This window comes from Gopherus flavomarginatus, chromosome 24 (assembly GCF_025201925.1).
Source record: "Gopherus flavomarginatus isolate rGopFla2 chromosome 24, rGopFla2.mat.asm, whole genome shotgun sequence".
NCBI classification, from domain to species: domain Eukaryota; kingdom Metazoa; phylum Chordata; order Testudines; family Testudinidae; genus Gopherus; species Gopherus flavomarginatus.
Window position 1 is genome coordinate 4612544 of NC_066640.1, and position 17779 is coordinate 4630322.

The 17779-nt window shown below is 49.9% G+C and overlaps 1 long non-coding RNA gene across 1 annotated transcript; it reads right to left on the minus strand.

Moving 5' to 3' along the window:
- Positions 1 to 919: 919 nt before the first annotated feature.
- Positions 920 to 17658, minus strand: LOC127040096 (uncharacterized). The gene is made up of 2 exons (XR_007771364.1): positions 17290 to 17658; positions 920 to 1078 (listed from the first exon to the last, which is right to left on the minus strand). It is a non-coding gene; the product is annotated as an uncharacterized LOC127040096 (long non-coding RNA).
- Positions 17659 to 17779: the final 121 nt, after the last annotated feature.

Consider the following 17779-nt stretch of genomic DNA (forward strand, 5'->3'; position numbering starts at 1 on the left):
TGACTGGGGAACTTGAAAGTAAAACTCCACTGCAAGGAACGTATGCCTCCTTCCTGCAAGGAACAGGAGCACTGACCCCCCACATCTAGGAAACCCTGCTGCTTGGCTCCAACACATCCTGGAGATGATAAACCCAACTTGGAATAGAGAAGGAACAAACATCCCCACAAAAGCTCCCCCAACAGCTCCTTACATGGGGCCCAACCCCCGTGGCCCCAAGTTGGGATGGGGAGAGGAAAGCACCCACCATCCACCTTATCTACAGCTACCAGGGGCACCATTTCAGAACTGGGCAGGCCAGAGGGGGCCACATTATCTGTGATTCCAGGGGCTACTTAGGCACCTGAGATACCTTAAAAACATCAGGATTTTTGGCAGACAATTTAGAAATGAGCTGCTAGGAGCACTGTACCTAATTCATGTATAAAGCAAGAAAATTAACTAAATATTAGAGCTGACCTCTGTGCTGCTCTTCATGCTGTCGTCCCTCCCCACCGCCCGGGACCGATTGCTGGAGTCTCTGAGAACTGGCTGCCTTGGTTTTACTCCCATCTATCAGACGCCTCATTTTGCAGCAGAGGCGGATGTCCTCAGAGTCCCCCACGGCCTTCCGGTCCGATTCCAGGCCAGTGCCTCAGGGACAGAGATTCAAAGGTTTTTAGGCAACCAAAGATGCAGCTAGGAATCTAGTGGGATTTACAAAGCACTGAACCTTCTAGGTGCTTTCTAAAATCTCACTCGGTGCCTAAATCCCTTTGAAAATCTGGCCTTTAGTCTGCGTGTGCCTCAGTGGCCCATCTGTACAATTGGGATAACAGGCCTGCTCTAGAAAGGCTGGGAGGAGAAATCGGTTAGACATTGCAAGGGGCTCAGATACTCCAGGGATGAGGCACATGCTGTTCCTTTCCTTGGTTATGGCCCCCCCCCCTTTTTTTTTTTTTTTTTTTTTTTTTTTACAGCTCCCTCATTTCAGAGTCCCCTGCCTCCTGTCTTCAAACCCCCGCTGGCACCACCCCTGGGATTTCTGCTTTACAGGCACATCTAAGGGTACGTCTACACTGCAAAGTTGTTGACAAAACTTTGCGTCGACAAAACTTTAAAGAGCCCCCCCGCCAAAGACAAAAGTTTTGCCGACGCAAGTGGCAGCGTGAATGCGACTGTGTCGGACGGAGTGCTCTCCTGCTGACAAAGCTAATGGAACGGGAAGTATTGTGTCTGCAAAAGTACCGACAGGGCCTTTACACATGCTGACGTTTGCAACAAGGCTGCGTCGACACAGCCTTGTTGTTAAAAGCTGCATGGCGTAGACGAGCCACCAGCCCTTTCTTACCTGAATCACCCTGCCTCTGTGTGTAAACACACTGCTGACTCCTGCCCCAGGGGCACAAGCTGGGAGCAGCACTTCGCCTCTGCAGAGCTCACACTCCACACTCAAACTGTGCTCAGACACTCTGGAGGGGCAGAAGATCCCCCCCCGGCCCTCAAAATGACAACTACCGCCCCAGGCTTAGCACTGCCTGTCTGAGAAGTGCCCCTACATGGCGCTCGAGTCACCCGACTCTGTAGAGTCTGAGGCAGGCAGGTGCAAAACGCCGAGCTTCCCCAGGGCAGGGGGCATCCTGTCTGCCTGCGTACAGGAGCCTCTGCAGGGTACAGGACAATCAAAGCCGGGAAACACAGGATGGGCCGAAATGGAAGATCCCTGGGGCGGGTGCCGCTCCCACGAGTCCAAGTGGTGGGTGGAGACCAAAGCTAGAATCCTTGCAGGCATGGGTCCAGGAAAGTAGGTGGGGAAGCGAGAGACGTTGACTCTCCACCACTCAGGCTGGAGGCTGCATCCTGGCCCCCCCCTCCTTCGGTGAAGTTGGGCACATCAGAGCTCAGGCTAGGAGGCATCTACTCAGCCTGTCCCTGGCCGTGGAGTCTGAGGCACAGGGCCACCCAGGAATCTGCGCTGCCCACATATCCGTCCATCAGACCCCAGGTCACTTCCCCTGCCCCCCTCCACAGAGAGCAGGAAAGTCCTGTCCCAGAATGCACCTGTGAAGCCTGTTCCCTTGCACACGGTCCGTCGCTTGCACAGCTGGCTCATGCCTTTATGCTCCTGGGGGGCCTGGCACAGGCACACGGGGCACCCTGGGATGAGGCCCTAAACCCAGCATGGACAATGCAGCTTTCCAGGTGATCTCCAATCTCCCATCACCTGCACAGACAGGTGCATGGATGGTTAGAGCCTGGTCCTGAAGGGATCTCAGCTCTCCCTGGAATCAGTGGGTGTAAGGATGTAAATACCATTACAAAAGTTAACCGTTTAAATGGTTAAAAACATTTCATTTAAACAGTTCACCGATTAAGCAGCTGGGGCCGCTCTGGCCAGTGCAGGGTGGGCTGGCCTGGGGATTCCTACTAAGACTAATGCTTACCCGTTAACTGGTTAACATTTTACATTCCTAAGGGGGAGTGGAGAGTGCACAGTCCTCAGCACAAGTGAGGGCTTTTGTCCTTAATAAAGCCTGGCTCCCAACCTGGTGCCCTGAAATTAGACTCCTAAATCTATAGCCAGGCCCCAAGTATCAGTTTGACCGGACTTCCCGATGCACAATCAATGGGCACTGTGCTAGCCCTCTGGCTGCCAACACCCCATTGCAGGACTGGGCTACAGAACAAGGGAACCTCAAAAATTATTCATGTAAGAAACTGAAAGTGCAGCCAGGTCCCTTTGGGTCTGTGTGATGAACCTTCACTTCAGAGTCAGGGCTGGGGATTTTGGAGGCTCGTTATTTTAGGTTACAAAACGAGGAAGGCCCCCAACTTGCAGGGAGCACAGTTAACTTTGGGCCTAAAATACATGATGCCCCTTCAAAAAGCCGTAACAATGACGCAGCCCCACACACAACATACAATGGAAACCCCACAAACCCTCCCCTAAGCAGTGTTCAGACCCTAAAACAGGAGCAGTGCCAGACGCTCCATAGTATCTGCTAGGGACTGTGCTAGTGATTTACATGGAAGGGGCCCAGATACTGCGGTGACAGACAGCAGGAGAAAACCCAGGACAGGGAAATGAGGAGAAATTGAACATGGCAGGAGAGGGAGTTGTGAAGCAATTTGGAAGTTCAGGCCAAACTTTAGCTACTTAAATGTGGATCATGGAGGCTGAAATTAGACACCTGGGGTTGAAAAAGGGCTAATGCCAGTACGGCCAAAGCACAAAACTGAACAGCAACAATGTCCTACCAACACCTTTGGTTTTAGTACAAGGTAAAACCTTTATTACAACTTTTCATTCATAGGTATACAAGATCTGAAAGACAGATATGGGGGAAAAAAAGTAATATTGTTATAAAATGTCACATTTATTGCTACATTACTGTTATATACAGGACAGTTCTCAAAATCTACTTTAAAAAAGATAGGATTATTTAAAAATTCCAAATAATCCAGCCAGCTGTTTTGACACTTGTATAAAATTATTTTAAAAAAATGAAAACAATTCATATCTTGAGGCACTAGGAAATACAATTTTATCCCCCAATTGTGATTCATTCAGAAGAACAATGTATTTCCCCACCCCCAATTACTTTATTTTTTTGCTGGGTTAGGCGTGCATATATAGATATATATATAGTTCAAAACTATAATGTGTATCTGATTTAAGAACAAGGATTTTCAGCCACTTAAGTACATCTGGATTTACAGGTAGGCAGCATAAACATCAAAAGCCAGGACCACTTTTTTTTATAAGGCCAAAAGAAAACCATCTAAGGGGTTAAAAATAAACTGCTTCCACAGGCTTTTCCCCTACAATTGCCCTGCCCCCAAGTACTAAAAATATATAAAGGGGAATCAAGTAGCACTTCATTTTCTAAACTAGTTTGAGTCTTCTCTAGAAAATGGGTCAGTTTCCCATTGGCAATGAACTAAATGCAGGTTGATGGAAGTATTTTCCTTAGTCAACGTTGCCAGGTGTTGCTTTCTCTGCTCCCTGCCCCCAACCAAGAGAATTGCTTAGATGCAGACAGGGTAAATTATTTCCCACATTTGTGTTTCCTCTCCCTCCTCCCCAAAGACACAAGACTTGCTTGAGCTGGTGGGCTCCCAAAGGGACTTTAAAAAGATTTGGCACTAAATGGAGGGAGATTCTTGGCTCCCCCTCTCTCAGCTCATCTTCGCGCCATTCAAAGCTCCCCAGGGAGTGTCCCTCCTGACACGCAGGGCCCACGGGCAGCTCAGTGGGTGCAATGGGACAGAATGGGGATGGATGCTGCTAATGGCGCAGCGCCGAGGAGGCTGCATCATGCCAACAGACACTCAAGCATGATGCCCCCTTCAAGCTAGTGCCTTCTCCTCCAGGCAACCGCTCAGCAAGACTAGAAACCACCTTCCCGCTACCCAAGGCGGGCGGCTCTCCGACCACAGCTGCCATGCGGCTGATTCGAAGACCACAGGTGGAAGTAGTATTTTCCGCAACCAGGACAACAGATGCTTGGCTGAAACAGAATCAGCGTCAGGAGATGAGAAACAGGAGGTGGTTGAAAGCACAGGAAGAGACACACTGAGAGACCCCCAGGAGGGGATGATGCCCAACTCGCATGGGATAGTCTAGAAAGGCTGAAGGCAACTAGAGCCCCAACAAAAAGTGCCTCTCCCACCTCGCTTGCTCCAAATTAGTCCATTTCACCACATCTGGCTCACGCATTTTCCACATACCACCATGTGGGCAAGGGAAAGCCGTCTGGAGTCCAAGCCTCTGCCAGGAAAAAGATCATGTCACCCCACCCGAGGGCCTATACATTCCACTCTAGAGCAGAAAGGAGGCAATCAGCTCCAGGAAGGGGGCAGCCCAGGCAACAGGCAAAGCAGGGTTGAAGTGGCTGCTCTTGCCAGCTGTTTAGGCACCACAATGGTCTCTGTCCCAGGGACTTTGCCTATCCCTTGAGCTAGCTGCCTGGACTGGGCACAGAAGAGCTCCTGCACCTTGGATGGGGATGCAGGGAACCCTAACGATGAGCCTCCTCAGCCAGCCTGCTGCCTCCATGGCATCCGACAAGCAGCTGGAAGACACAAGCAGGTGTGGTGTGGACAGAAGCATCCTTGTCCCAGACAAAAGCAGCCCCTGGCACCTCCTCCAATTCAGCTTTTGCTGCTGGGCTTTAGTGCAGAAAAAGCCACCAACACACTCCTGCCCAGGCTGACAGCGTGCTCCTGCAAAACCACTTCTCTCCACTCACTCTGCCAACTCAGCCCTAGCTCTGGGTCGCTGCTCTCCCTTGAGAGCAAACACTGGTGACACGGTGCAGATTTGGTTTTGGAACGGAATGACTGTGCGATGCATCAGTGTCACGGAGTCCCCGGGCGATGCTCTGGAACTGCTCCCCACCAAGCCAGTCAGGATTTTGGGGAGCCTCCTCTCCCTTGGAGCAGACTTGATCAGGACAAGAAGCTCACACGTCTTCACCTCCTGGGTCTCTCCTTCGAGCATTCAGCATCCTCTGCCCCTCCGTGTGCTTCCCACAACGAGCCCGCCCCAGCGGGGTCCTGGGGGAGCCACAAGGTCCTGCACCCCCACTTTGCAGTCAGATGTGACTCAGCCAGCCAGTAACACAGAGGTTTATTCAATGACAGGAACAGGGTCTAACACAGAGCTTGTAGGTACAGTGAACCGGACCCCTCGGCCGGGTCCATTCTGGGGGTCAGTGAGCCAGACCCCCAGGTCTGCCCTCCACCCTTGACCCCAGCCAGTTCCAGACTAACAACCCCTCCCAGCCCCTGCTCTCTGCTCAGCTCCTTTCCCGGGCCAGGAGGTCACCTGATCCCTTTGTCTCCAACACCTTCAGCTGGCACCTTTGCAGAGGGGGGGCCCAGGCCATCAGTTGCTAGGAGACAGAGTGCCAGGCATTTAGGTGCACTGGCCCTTTGCTCTGCAGCAATCACATGCCCTTATCCCACCACCTAGATACTTAAGAACTGCATAGGGGACACTGAGGCACCAACACAGTATTCAGAGGAAACATCCAGAACATTCCCAGTTCGTCACAATCAGAATCACAGAAACCTTGGCCTGGAAGGGCTCTCAAGAGTCACTCCTCCTCCCGACGCACTGAGGCAGGGCCAAGTCTACCTAAAAGCCGAATCCCAAGTGCACCAGCGGACTGGGACCTACGGGCCACTCAGTAAACGTTTGCACACATTCTCTGCACGCTTGACTGCAGTAGGGCCGGCTGGGTCAATGAAAGAGGGTTGCATATGAAAGTGGGGCACAGGCCTTCTGCAAGGACACTGCTTGGGGTGAGGACAATCAGGGTTGGATAATGATTAGGGTTTAGTCACTAGCTCTCAGGGTCCTGCTGCACATTCAAGCCATGATTCAGCTCACTATCGATGCACCTCACCTGGATTTCTGGCACATTAGTGCTCTGCTCCACCTGCCATTTCTCTGTTCCCCTCAGGAACTCAGAAAGGTGCTGAGCAACCATTGAAGCAATGAACATTGTTATAAATGCAGTAAACCTCCGTGACTGATTTCAATATAATGTCTTTGTTTCAGGGAGTTAAATATGTAGTAATCTGGAAGGATTACTTTATGAAGGCTTAAGAGTACACTAAAAATATAAAATCAGCTTAGAAATACTGCTTAAGAAAATGTAAAACAGAAGAGCTGCATCATGTATTCCATAATATTGAATGTTGTATTCCGCAAGACAGGTGACTCACCCTTACTACAAAGTTTTTGCAAATAAATGTCTGACAAATTTCAGGCCATATCAAAAAACCTGTGAATGATATTTTTTTATTCCCAAGTTTAGTGCTTTTAATTAGGTACCTTCTGCACATCCATTCTGCCTGAGGGAGACGGTACGGGGGTCTCTGCGCCGGGAACTGTGACTCTCCACCACCATGAGGCAGGCCAGGTGTCTCGTTATCCTTTGCTGCCTTGTCCCTCCTCCTGCCCCCCCCCCCCCCCGGGCTGCGAGCTCGGGCTGCTGTCAGGCATAGGGCATCAGTTTAATAATATTGTGTAGGGCCCCATAAATCCTAAGGACGGCCCTGACTGCAGGGCATTTGGGAACTCTCTCCTGGGCAGCTCCCTGGCCTGTAGCTGAGATGCCTCATAAGAGACACAGCCTATGCTGCAGAGGCAATTAAAGTCTGAAGTGCCACATGGGTCAGACCGTTCCAGAGAGGGAAGGAGGAGGTGAGGCCAAGCCATGGTGCCCCCGCAACACAAATCAGCAGGGCTCGCCAGCCCTGTGGCGGGAGCACACGCTGTCCCTCTCCTAGGGGCAGCAGCTGCACTCTGGCCAGCTCCGGGCAGCGTTGTTCCTCCCATAGGCACAATGCCCCCTGCACTTCCCGTAGGGAGGCGTGGCTGTGGCCCCATACCAGGAGCAGTTCCTACCAGGCAGCCTCTGGCGCTGACCTTGAGATTCACCCAAAACAATGGGATGGGCCTGATCCCACTGACGGCAATGGAGCTGGCCAGGGCCTGAAAAACTGTTGGCTCCAAACCTATGAATGTTTCTCTTTCACACATAACTGTATATTCTGAAGCCTTGTCTGCACACACAAGATTTACTGCTTTCACTGTACTGATATAGCTTAAAGCAGTACAGCGCCCATGCAGTGTGGATGCAATTATACCAGTATAAAGTTGGTGGTGCCTATACCAGTATAGCTTATTCCTATAATGGAAGGGAAATAAGCTATGTGGGTATGAGGCACCACTATACCAATATGACGGCCCCCACTGTGGGGGTTGTGCTGATTTTAACTATTTTGCTAAACAATCACACCCTGAACCAAAACCATTACATTGGGTCAAAAGTGGCATGTGGACCAGGCCACAGGAAGAGGAGACAAGTGAGTTGCCGACCCCTGATCTAAACATTTCAGAAGTGCGGTACCGAGTCTTCATTCATTCACTCTAATTTAAGGTTTTGTGTGCCAGTAATACATTTTACATCTTAGAAGGTCTCTTTCTATAACTCTATAATATATAACTAAACTATTGTATGTAAAGTAAATAAGGTTTTTAAAATGTTTAAGAAGCTTCATTTAAAATTAAATTAAAATGCAGAGCCCCCCGGACCGGTGGCCAGGACCCGGGCAGTGCGAGTGCCCCCGAAAATCAGCTCGTGTGCCGCCTTCGGCACACGTGCCATAGGTTGCCTACCCCTGGTTTAGATGCTTCTTTGAAATAAAGAAGGAGAGAAAAATATATTCCTAGAGAGTTTATTCGATTGTCACAAAGAAGTGGTGAATACATTTGCCTCAGTGGAACTGGCTAAATACTAAAATTATTTGCAAGTGATTTATTCAAAATTGAAAAAAATTGTCAGATAAATTATTTGTTGCAAATGATTAGTTCACATAGTCAGTCACCAGGACACACACAACTGTTGTGTTGGCTCCCAAAGCAAATACTGGCGAAGCCCCATGGATTTATAAGGCGTATTCATTGGGATCTTCTCCATATTTTTATAAGCAAGCAGCAGGAGAAAAGCATGTTAATTGAAATTTGTAAACATCTGTAGGTTTATTTTCTTGCCACATTCCATGGCTCTCCACGATCCAGGTGCAATGCAAAGGGGTGTTACACTGAGCGATCTGTTTATCCCTTTCCCTGATCACCTTTATAGAATAGGTTGACATATTTACCATGCCTGCTACATTCGCGATGGATTTGTAGAAGGATAAATTCCTGGGGTTCACTTTATGAATAGTTTTTGTTTTTCCTGGACAAACTGTAACCCCTGACTTGAAGTAACGGTCTCTCACATGGCTTGAAATTCTTCGTAGTCCATTGCTCAGCACTTGGGCTAGCAGACTTTCATGAAGCACAACACAGATAACTTCCTTGGTTTTGTTAGTAACTTTAATGATGTAGCAGGATTTTTCAGGTACAAAACTGGATCAGAAAGGAAATGATTAGTGTGTCAGTCCTGCCAGCAGGAAAAGTGCTTCGAAAAGCATCATATTCATTAGCAAAGTTTTCATGCACACGCTAACCCCCTCCCTGCCTTACGTCTCCCCAGAAAAGGGGCCCAACAGAACAGCAATGGGCAAAACTGGGACCTTGTATATGAACCAACCTTCTTCCCCCGGTGTCACGCTGAGCGACTCAGGTTGAAAGGAAATCTAGAACTGAACCACCCCGATGTTTGTTTTTGCAAGGCCATACTCAATCTAACCACATTGTGTGGTACCAGGGCCGGTGCAACCATTTAGGCAGACTAGGCGGTTGCCTAGGGCGCCGAGATTTGAGGGTGCCAAAAAGCGCCCTCAAAATTTGTTTTAAATGGTTGAGCATCTGAGCTGCCGCAGTCGTGCCTGTGGACGGTCGGCTGCTCGAGCGGCTCCGGTGGACCGCCCGCAGGCACCACTTATCACTGTTCGGAATGGTCAGTGTCCCCCTTAGAAATGCTAACAAGCGTATTCAGCGAAGTTTTGATGTATTTGATGCATGCTATTAGATCGTCAATTAGGCATCAACGAGATAATTTAAGAGTAAATGTCTTTTTGTTTGAAGTACCACTGAACACTAAACTGTCCATTGCCCCCTCCCTCCTGTGTTACTGCTTGGAGCAGAATCCTGGGTAGCAGTAATGGGGATGCTGGTAAAACCTTTTAAAATATTTCCCCTTTATAATGCCACATTTTTAATACAATTTTAAAATTAGATCCCATAATTTCAAGGCATCGATTTCCCCGTTTGGACAATTAAATTGCAATTGTCGGCATGATCATCATTTTAAAGGTGGGTTTTGAAAATCTAATTTAACTTCAAAAATTAATGACCAAAAGATGGGCACGTGAAGTAAGGTAAAAAGTAATTAACCGAGGGTCTAGCATTCACTCCCAGCACCGCAAAAGAGCTGAGGGATTTCCAAAGAACTCCGACACCACTACAGTGTATCATTCAAACGTGAGAACATTGTTTATTACCTGTAGTAACTATAAGGTCTCTCCTCCCTCCTTCTCTACTCTGACCCCTCTGGGCTATTCCAAGTTAATTGTCATCTAATTGCCCCTCAAAGAAAGAGATAGTGGCAGCAATTAGACATAGCCCCCACCAGTTCAGGAGTCATTAACACAGTACAAAGATATGCTGCATGCTTTACAGCCACCCAGGCCTAATGAGGGACTGGGGGCAAGAGGAGCAGGGCTGAGCCCCTAGGGAGTGAGCCGCAGAGAGCCAGTGCCCAGGAAGCTGAGAGGGCAAGGGGCTGCAGGGGCGTCCCCACTGCTATTTAAAATGCAGATCCCGCAGTGGTACCTCTCCATGGGACAGAGCTGGTTCCTCACAGAAGCTTCTGTCCAACAGCTCTTCCTTCTGCAGCTGCTCTTTGTGCTCCAGCTCCATCCATGGCAGCTGAACCCCCTGTGCTGACTGCAGCCAACCCCTCATCCCCTGCCCTGCCTCTAGTCAGCCCCACACCCCTTCCCCTGCTTCCAGCCAGCCCCTCATCCCCTGCCCTACTTGCAGCCACCCCTGCTGCACCCCCTGCCTTGCCCATAGCCAGCCTCACACCCCCTGCCCTGTCTCTAGCCAGCCCCACATGCCTGTATCCAGCCACGCCTCACCCCCTGCCCTGCCCGCAGCCACCCCTGCTGCACCCCCTGCCCTGCCCATAACCAGCCTCACACCCCCTGTCCTGTCTCTAGCCAGCCCCACACCCCTGTATCCAGCCACCCCTCACCCCCTGCCCTGCCCGCACCCAGCCCCTGCTGCATCCCCTGCCCTGCCTGCAGCCGGCCCCACACCTCCTGCCCTGCCCATAGCCAGCCCCACACCTCCTGTCTCCAGCCACCCCACACCCATTGCCCTGCCCACAGCCAGCCCCACTCCCTGCCCTGCCCGCAGCCAGCCCCTGCGGCACCCCCTGCCCTGCCTGCAGCCAGCCCCACACCTCCTGCCCTGCCTGCAGCCAGCCCCACACCACCTGTCTCCAGCCAACCCACATCCCCTGCCCTGCCCACAGCCAGCCCCTCACTCCCTGTCCTGCATGCAGCCAGCCCCTGCTGCACTCCTTGCCCTGTTCATAGCCAGCCCCACACCACCTGTCTCCATCCAGCCCCTGCCCTGCCTGCAGCCAGCCCCACACCCCCTGCCCTGCACGCAGCCAGTCCCGCACCCCATCTCCAGCCAACCCCACACCCCATCTCCAACCAGCTTCGCATCCCCTACCCTGCCCAGAGCCAGCCAGCCCCACACCCTGTCAGGTTATTCAATTATTTTCATTAAATATGTAGGCTAAATAATGAAATTAATAAATTTTCAAGCCAAATATGTATTAATTCTAATGAACAATGCCACATTATGCAGTATTCATTTTTGAAAGTTTATAATAAGCAATGCTCTGGGGGGAGGGGTGGGGGCCGAGGGCGCCAGGTGGAAGTTTCGCCTAGAGCGCAAAATATCCTTGCACCGGCCCTGGGTGGTACCCAGAACCCAGCCCTTCCATCCCATCCCCTGGTTTGCCCATTATAAGGATGAGACAAAAGCAGAGACTTTTATTGAACACCTCCAGATCTGGTAGTTTAGATAAAATTGATGCAAGGTCCTAACAATCTCCTAGGTTCAGAGTTGATTATGTCAAAAGAAAAGTCTAATGCAGAGGTTTTCAAACTGGGTACGTGAGCTCTCGTCAGAAAAGATCACATAACAGTGGGCAACGCATTTTATTAAGTAAGACTTGGCAAGCTAATCATAGGTCTATTATGACCCGATTTCTGATGGGGGTACATGGTAGACTACATTGTTTGGAAAGGGAGTATGCAGCCTAAAAAGCTTGAAAACCACTGGTTTATTGGATCAAGATTTGCAAAACCAAACCAGCCACTTCAGTCCAGCTGCAGAGGTTAGGGGCCTGGCCAAGATTTACATGCAATTGTGAAGAACAGAGCGAAGACTGTTTCTTCTTCAATCCTTTCTGTACCATTCCTTCACAGGAGAACAAAGACGACACTCAGTGAATTAGGAGATTTTCCAGGGCACCAGTGGTAGTTAGGCACCTAACTGCCAGTGAAAGTCTATGGGAATTGGGTACCTAACGGCCTTTGAAAAAAATCTCCTTTGAAGTCCTTCACATCTAGAGCAAGTAAAAAGAAATGGACCAAGATTCCCCAAACCAGAAGCCACAGCGAGGCACCTAATAACTGGCCTAATGTTCAGAAGGACTTGCCCACCACACAGCTTCAAGTGACGTCAGTCTGGCTTCACGAGATGAAATTTTTACAAAAGCAAAGGAAATGACCTACGGAAAGTGTTCCATTAGAAGGACTTTATTCAGGTTGCCAAGTCACGCTCACAGAAGTTAGAAAATGGCAGAATGAGGTTGCTTGTGCAACCTTAATTCAGCCCCTTGTGCGTATGCATCATGGCAGCCTTTAATGATGCGATTCCCATTTATCCACAGGACTAGAGCTTCATTCACTGCACAGAACAGACAGTGAATGAGGTGGAAAGTGTTAAAGCATTTGACTAGAACCCAGGGAGCTGGGTTCTGTCCCTAGCTCCGTCCCAGACTTCCTCTGTGATGATGGGGAAAGCTGCTTGCACATGCAAAAAGGGATAAATTCAGATTGAAGAGGCAACAACAACTCTGGTATTTTCTGATTTGTAACCTTAATGTAGGATTTTCTGTATAATTAGTGATTTTGAATGGATTTTTAAAAATTAGGTACAGTCAGGTTACCAGCATCGCCAACTCTCACAATTTGATTGCAAATCTCATGATATTTGGTATTTGTCTGAAAGCCCCAGCTCGTGGAGTCATGTTATTACACGAGAATCTCAGCTTTCATTTTATTTTATTTCTAAAGTAAGTTTCTAGCTCTTATGGTTGCAGAAGAAAGCTTGAAAACATGAACCGAGTGAGACCTAAGGGCTGAAACCAAATGGTAAAGAAAAAGAGCGGAACATTTCATTGTCATCATGATTGTTATACCAGTTGCATGATTTCATGGGGTCTGACTGGTGGCTTTTGAAGATTTGAGGTTGGGGATTCTGGGTTACAGTGATACAATCTGAAGGAGAAAGAGCAACTTACCTAAATGGTTTGCATATTGACGGTTTATCTTGGCGGTAGATTTTGTCATCCTCCACAATCCAGGTGCAATGCAGAGGAGTTTGACACACAGCCACCCACTCATCATCCTCTCTGGTCACTGTAATGCAGTACCATTCTGCTCCTGTCAACCCAACTCCATAGGTGAACATTTCCCAGATATTAACTTTGTTTACAACTGAGGTTTCCCCTGGTGAAACGCTCCGCTTGTTTTTAGGGAAGAATGACCCGAGGAGCTCGTAGGCGGGGAAGGTCAGAGTCAGAGAATCACCCAACAATCGTAATACCGGATTGGTACTAACAACAACGGTGACACATCCCTTACTGTTGTTGGCAACTTCAATGACGTAGCTTGACATTTTAGATGCTAAACTGGAGCACAAAAGAAAATCATTAGCGTGTCAGTCCTGGTGCCCCAAACCCTTGATTTTGATGAAGTTAAGAAGATTTTGGATTTAAAATAAAACTGTTTCTCATGATTAACAATGGAAACAAGCTACCAAGAGAAGCGGTGGATTCTCAATCTCTTGATGTCCTCAAATCCACACTGGCCTCTGGAAGCTGCTTCAGCCAAACAAGTGTAACCCCCAAGGAGATGACCTAGATTCCTGGGGCTCTGTCTGCCAGCAGCTCAGGGAGAGGTAGGGAGGGGGAGCCAAGGCACACTCAGAGTCTGCCCGGCAACCATTAGGGAGTGAGATGCCCCTCCCAGGGAGCTCTGGACAGAGGAGAAGCCATTTTGGAGTCAGTCTGGAGCCAGCCAGGGCAAGGGCGGGACTGGCTGTGTGGGGAGCTGGGGAGTCCCAGGCCTGCATGCAGGGTTCCCCCTGAGAACTGGCCTCTATGGACCTGGAAGCAAGATCCCTCAGCTGGTTTTCCCCTCTCCCTGGTGATTCCCAGTCTGTAGAGTTTTGCTGGGAAACTTCCCCAGCCAGGCTGAGTTCGCCCTCCAGCTTCCTAGGGGAGCCCAATCCCCACACGGTCAGCTCTCTCTGGCTGCTAGTCCAGGGCTGCTTCCTGCTGGGAGTGCGTCTGGACGCTGGGCTGGGAGACGACAGTTTGGATGTTAGTGTAGTTGTGTAACCTGCACCTTGAGCCCTGCATTCCTTTGTGGGGAGGGGAAACCCTGGGACCAAAGCAGCCTGACTCCTGCCTGAAGAGGATCCTGGACAGCAGAGATCAGCCCCTCCGCAGTGACGGAGGAGTCCAGAGTCAGCTCTGAACCCGAGGATCATTCATGGAGTTTGTGAGGGCACCATCTTTTAGTCAGTCAGTCAAGGAACTTGTTTTGGGGACCCCCTGCTCCCTGAACTGTGTTCTCAAGCCAGAGAGTGAGGGTTTGGAGATTTTATAACCTGCTGCGTATTACAGCCCCCTTGTGGAGGGACTTTCCACCTCCTCCCACTTGTGAGTCCTTTGGGCTGTACTGAACCCCGTCAGCCACACTGCTAAACCACGGCAGAGATGATCTCGTGGTCATCGGTCATCAAGGGCCCCAAGAAGGTATACGCACCAACGGGACACTGATCTTACATTTGCTACATCAAGTCACGTGACTGGGGAAGTCACGGGTATTAGCAGCGTGTGCACTGGTGAACCTAACAATAGTGTTACCCATTATGTTATATTTGTCTCCTGTTTAATATAATTATTGTGTTGAATATATTGTATGTGTTTGTGTTATTTCTTGGGAGTCTCCAACTCTCTGGCAAGTAACTGGGGGTTACCCTGTGGGTAGAACTTTCCTCCCACACTGCCCTGGTGACCCTGCCAGGAAGGAGCGAGGGGGGTGGAGGCACCACAGAATAAATTCATATGGAAAAATAAAGAAGATGCACCCTGCCGGGTGGGTGGCAGGATCCGGAAGTACCCAGACCTGTCCATCAAAACGTGTAAGCAAAACGATTGGCATTAAAGACGGTAACCAGGTTACATCGAGTAGCCAGAACAAAGGGGAAAACAAACAAAACCAACCTGAACTACTGCTCCATTCACCGTTCACACTGTGTCTAGAGCCACGTTCATTCCAGCGTCCTCCCAGACAGAGAATTCTGCCTTTTCTGAACTTTTGGGTTTAACATTCTTCTAACAAAAACGGCCATACTGGGTCAGACCAAAGGCCCATCTAGCCCAGTATCCTGTCTGCTGACAGTGGCCAAGGCCAGGTGCCCCAGAGGGAGAGAACCTAACAGGCAATGATCAAGTGATCTCTCTCCTGCCATCCATCTCCACCCTCTGATAAACAGAGGCTGGGACACCATTCCTTACCCATCCTGGCTAATAGTCATTAATGGACTGAACCTCCATGAATGTATCCAGTTCTCTTTTAAACCCTGTTCTAGTCCCAGTCTTCACAACCTCCTCAGGCAAGGAGTTCCACACGTTGACTGTGCGCTGCATGAAGAAGAACTTCCTTTTATTTGTTTTAAACCTTCTGCCTATAAAGTTACTTTGAGATGTAATATACACGTGGACCTTCTCATCAATTAGCACTAATTAGGGGACTGTTTCAGCACATTGCTAATGGGCTGCAGAGCCATTCACTGGTCTGAATCCAGCCCAGTAGGGACTGAACATTGTTCCCCTCTACTGGAGCTGTGGTGGCATCCATGAGATGAGTTTGGTGGGTCTCAGCTCCAGCTCCCACATTCCACACTCAGCACCAGTCTGTGCAATAAGGGGCAGGCTCAGCAGAGTCTACGATCTGCCCCCTCAGGCATCTAGAGTGAGAATCCAGATCACACAGCTTTGTCCTACACCTGCTTTAACCCCGTATAAATACCATAAAGAGTGGATATTCTACTGGTAAACCCTCAAGGTACTTCCGTGGGATCTTTGTGCAGGGAGCGGTTGCAGAATTAGCTCCAGGATTAACGGGCTGTTCTCCGCAGATCTGAAATGAAGACGTGCCGCAAACCTGTCAAGTAAGAAGGGTCACTCATACATCATCACCTTCTTGCAGCTTTCAGATGTTCCGGTTCCCTGCGTCTGGGATGAAGCAGCTACTGCAGCTCGGCTTTGTTTCCTAGGAAGGCAGTTGCTGAAGTGTAGCGAGAAGACGCTGCGTGAGCTGAACACTGGCTAGAAAGGGTGAGGGGCAATAAGTCAAACTGAAAAGGTTAATGCTGCATCCAAGGTCGGAGAAATCACATGACTGGGGAAATTGAAAGTAAAACTCCACTGCTAGGAAGGTATGTCTCCTTCCTGCAAGGAACATCAGCACTGACCCCTCGCATCTAGGAAACTCTGCTGCTTGGCTCCAACACATCCTGGAGATGATGAACCCAACTTTGAAGAGAGACGGAACAAACATCTCCACACAAGCTCCCCCGACAGCTCCTTACATGGGGCCCAACCCCCATGGCCCCAAGTTGGGATGGGGAGAGGAAAGCACCCACCGTCCACCTTATCTACAGCTACCAGGGGCACCATTTCAGAACTGGGCAGGGCAGAGGGGGCCACATTATTTGTGATTCCAGGGGCTACTTAGGCACCTGGGATACCTTAAAAACCATCAGGTTTTTTTGGCAGATAGTTTAGAAATGAGCTGCTAGGAGCACTGTACCTAATTCCTGTATAAAACAAGAAAATTAACTAAATATTAGAGCTGACCTCTGTGCTGCTCTTCATGTTGTCGTCCCTCCCCACAGCCCGGGACCGATTGCTGGAGTCTCTGAGAAGTGGCTGCCTTGGTTTTACTCCCATCTATCAGATGCCTCGTTTTGCAGCAGAGGCGGATGTCCTCAGAGTCCCCCACGGCCTTCCTGTCCGACTCCAGGCCAGTGCCTCAGGGACAGAGATTCAAAGGTTTTTAGGTAACCAAAGATGCAGCTAGGAATCTAGTGGGATTTACAAAGCACTGAACCTTCTAGGCTCCTTCTAAAAATCTCACTAGGTGCCTAAATCCCTTTGAAAATCTGGCCTTTGCGTGTGCCTCAGTGGCCCATCTGTACAATGGGGATAACAGGCCTGCTCTAGAAAGGCTGGGAGGAGAAATCGGTTAGACATTGCAAGGGGCTCAGATACTCCAGGGATGAGGCACATGCTGTTCCTTTCCTTGGTTATGGCCCCTTCTTTTTACAGCCCCCTCTTTTCAGAGTCCCCTGCCTCCTGTCTTCAAACCCGCGCTGGCACCGCCCCTGGGATTTCTGCTTTACAGGCACATCTAAGGGTACATCTACACTGCAAAGCTGTTGACAAAACTTTGCATCAACAAAACTTTAAAGAGCCCCCCCCGGCCAAAGACAATAGTTTTGCCAACGCAAGTGGCAGTGTGAATGCGACTATGTCGGACGGAGCGCTCTCCTGCTGACAAAGCTAATGGAACGGGAAGTATTGTGTCTGCAAAAGTACCGACAGAGCCTTTACACATGCTGACGTTTTGCAACAAGGCTGCGTCGACACAGCCTTGTCGCTAAAAGCTGCATGGCGTAGACGAGCCACCAGCCCTTTCTTACCTGAATCACCCTGCCTCTGTGTGTAAACACACTGCTGACTCCTGCCCCAGGGGCACAAGCTGGGAGCAGCACTTCGCCTCTGCAGAGCTCACACTCCACACTCAAACTGTGCTCAGACACTCTGGAGGGGCAGAAGACCCCACCCCCCCGACCCCCGAAGTGACAACTACCGCCCCAGGCTTAGCACTGCCTGTCTGAGAAGTGCCCCTACATGGTGCTCGAGTCACCCAACCCTGTAGAGTCTGAGGCAGG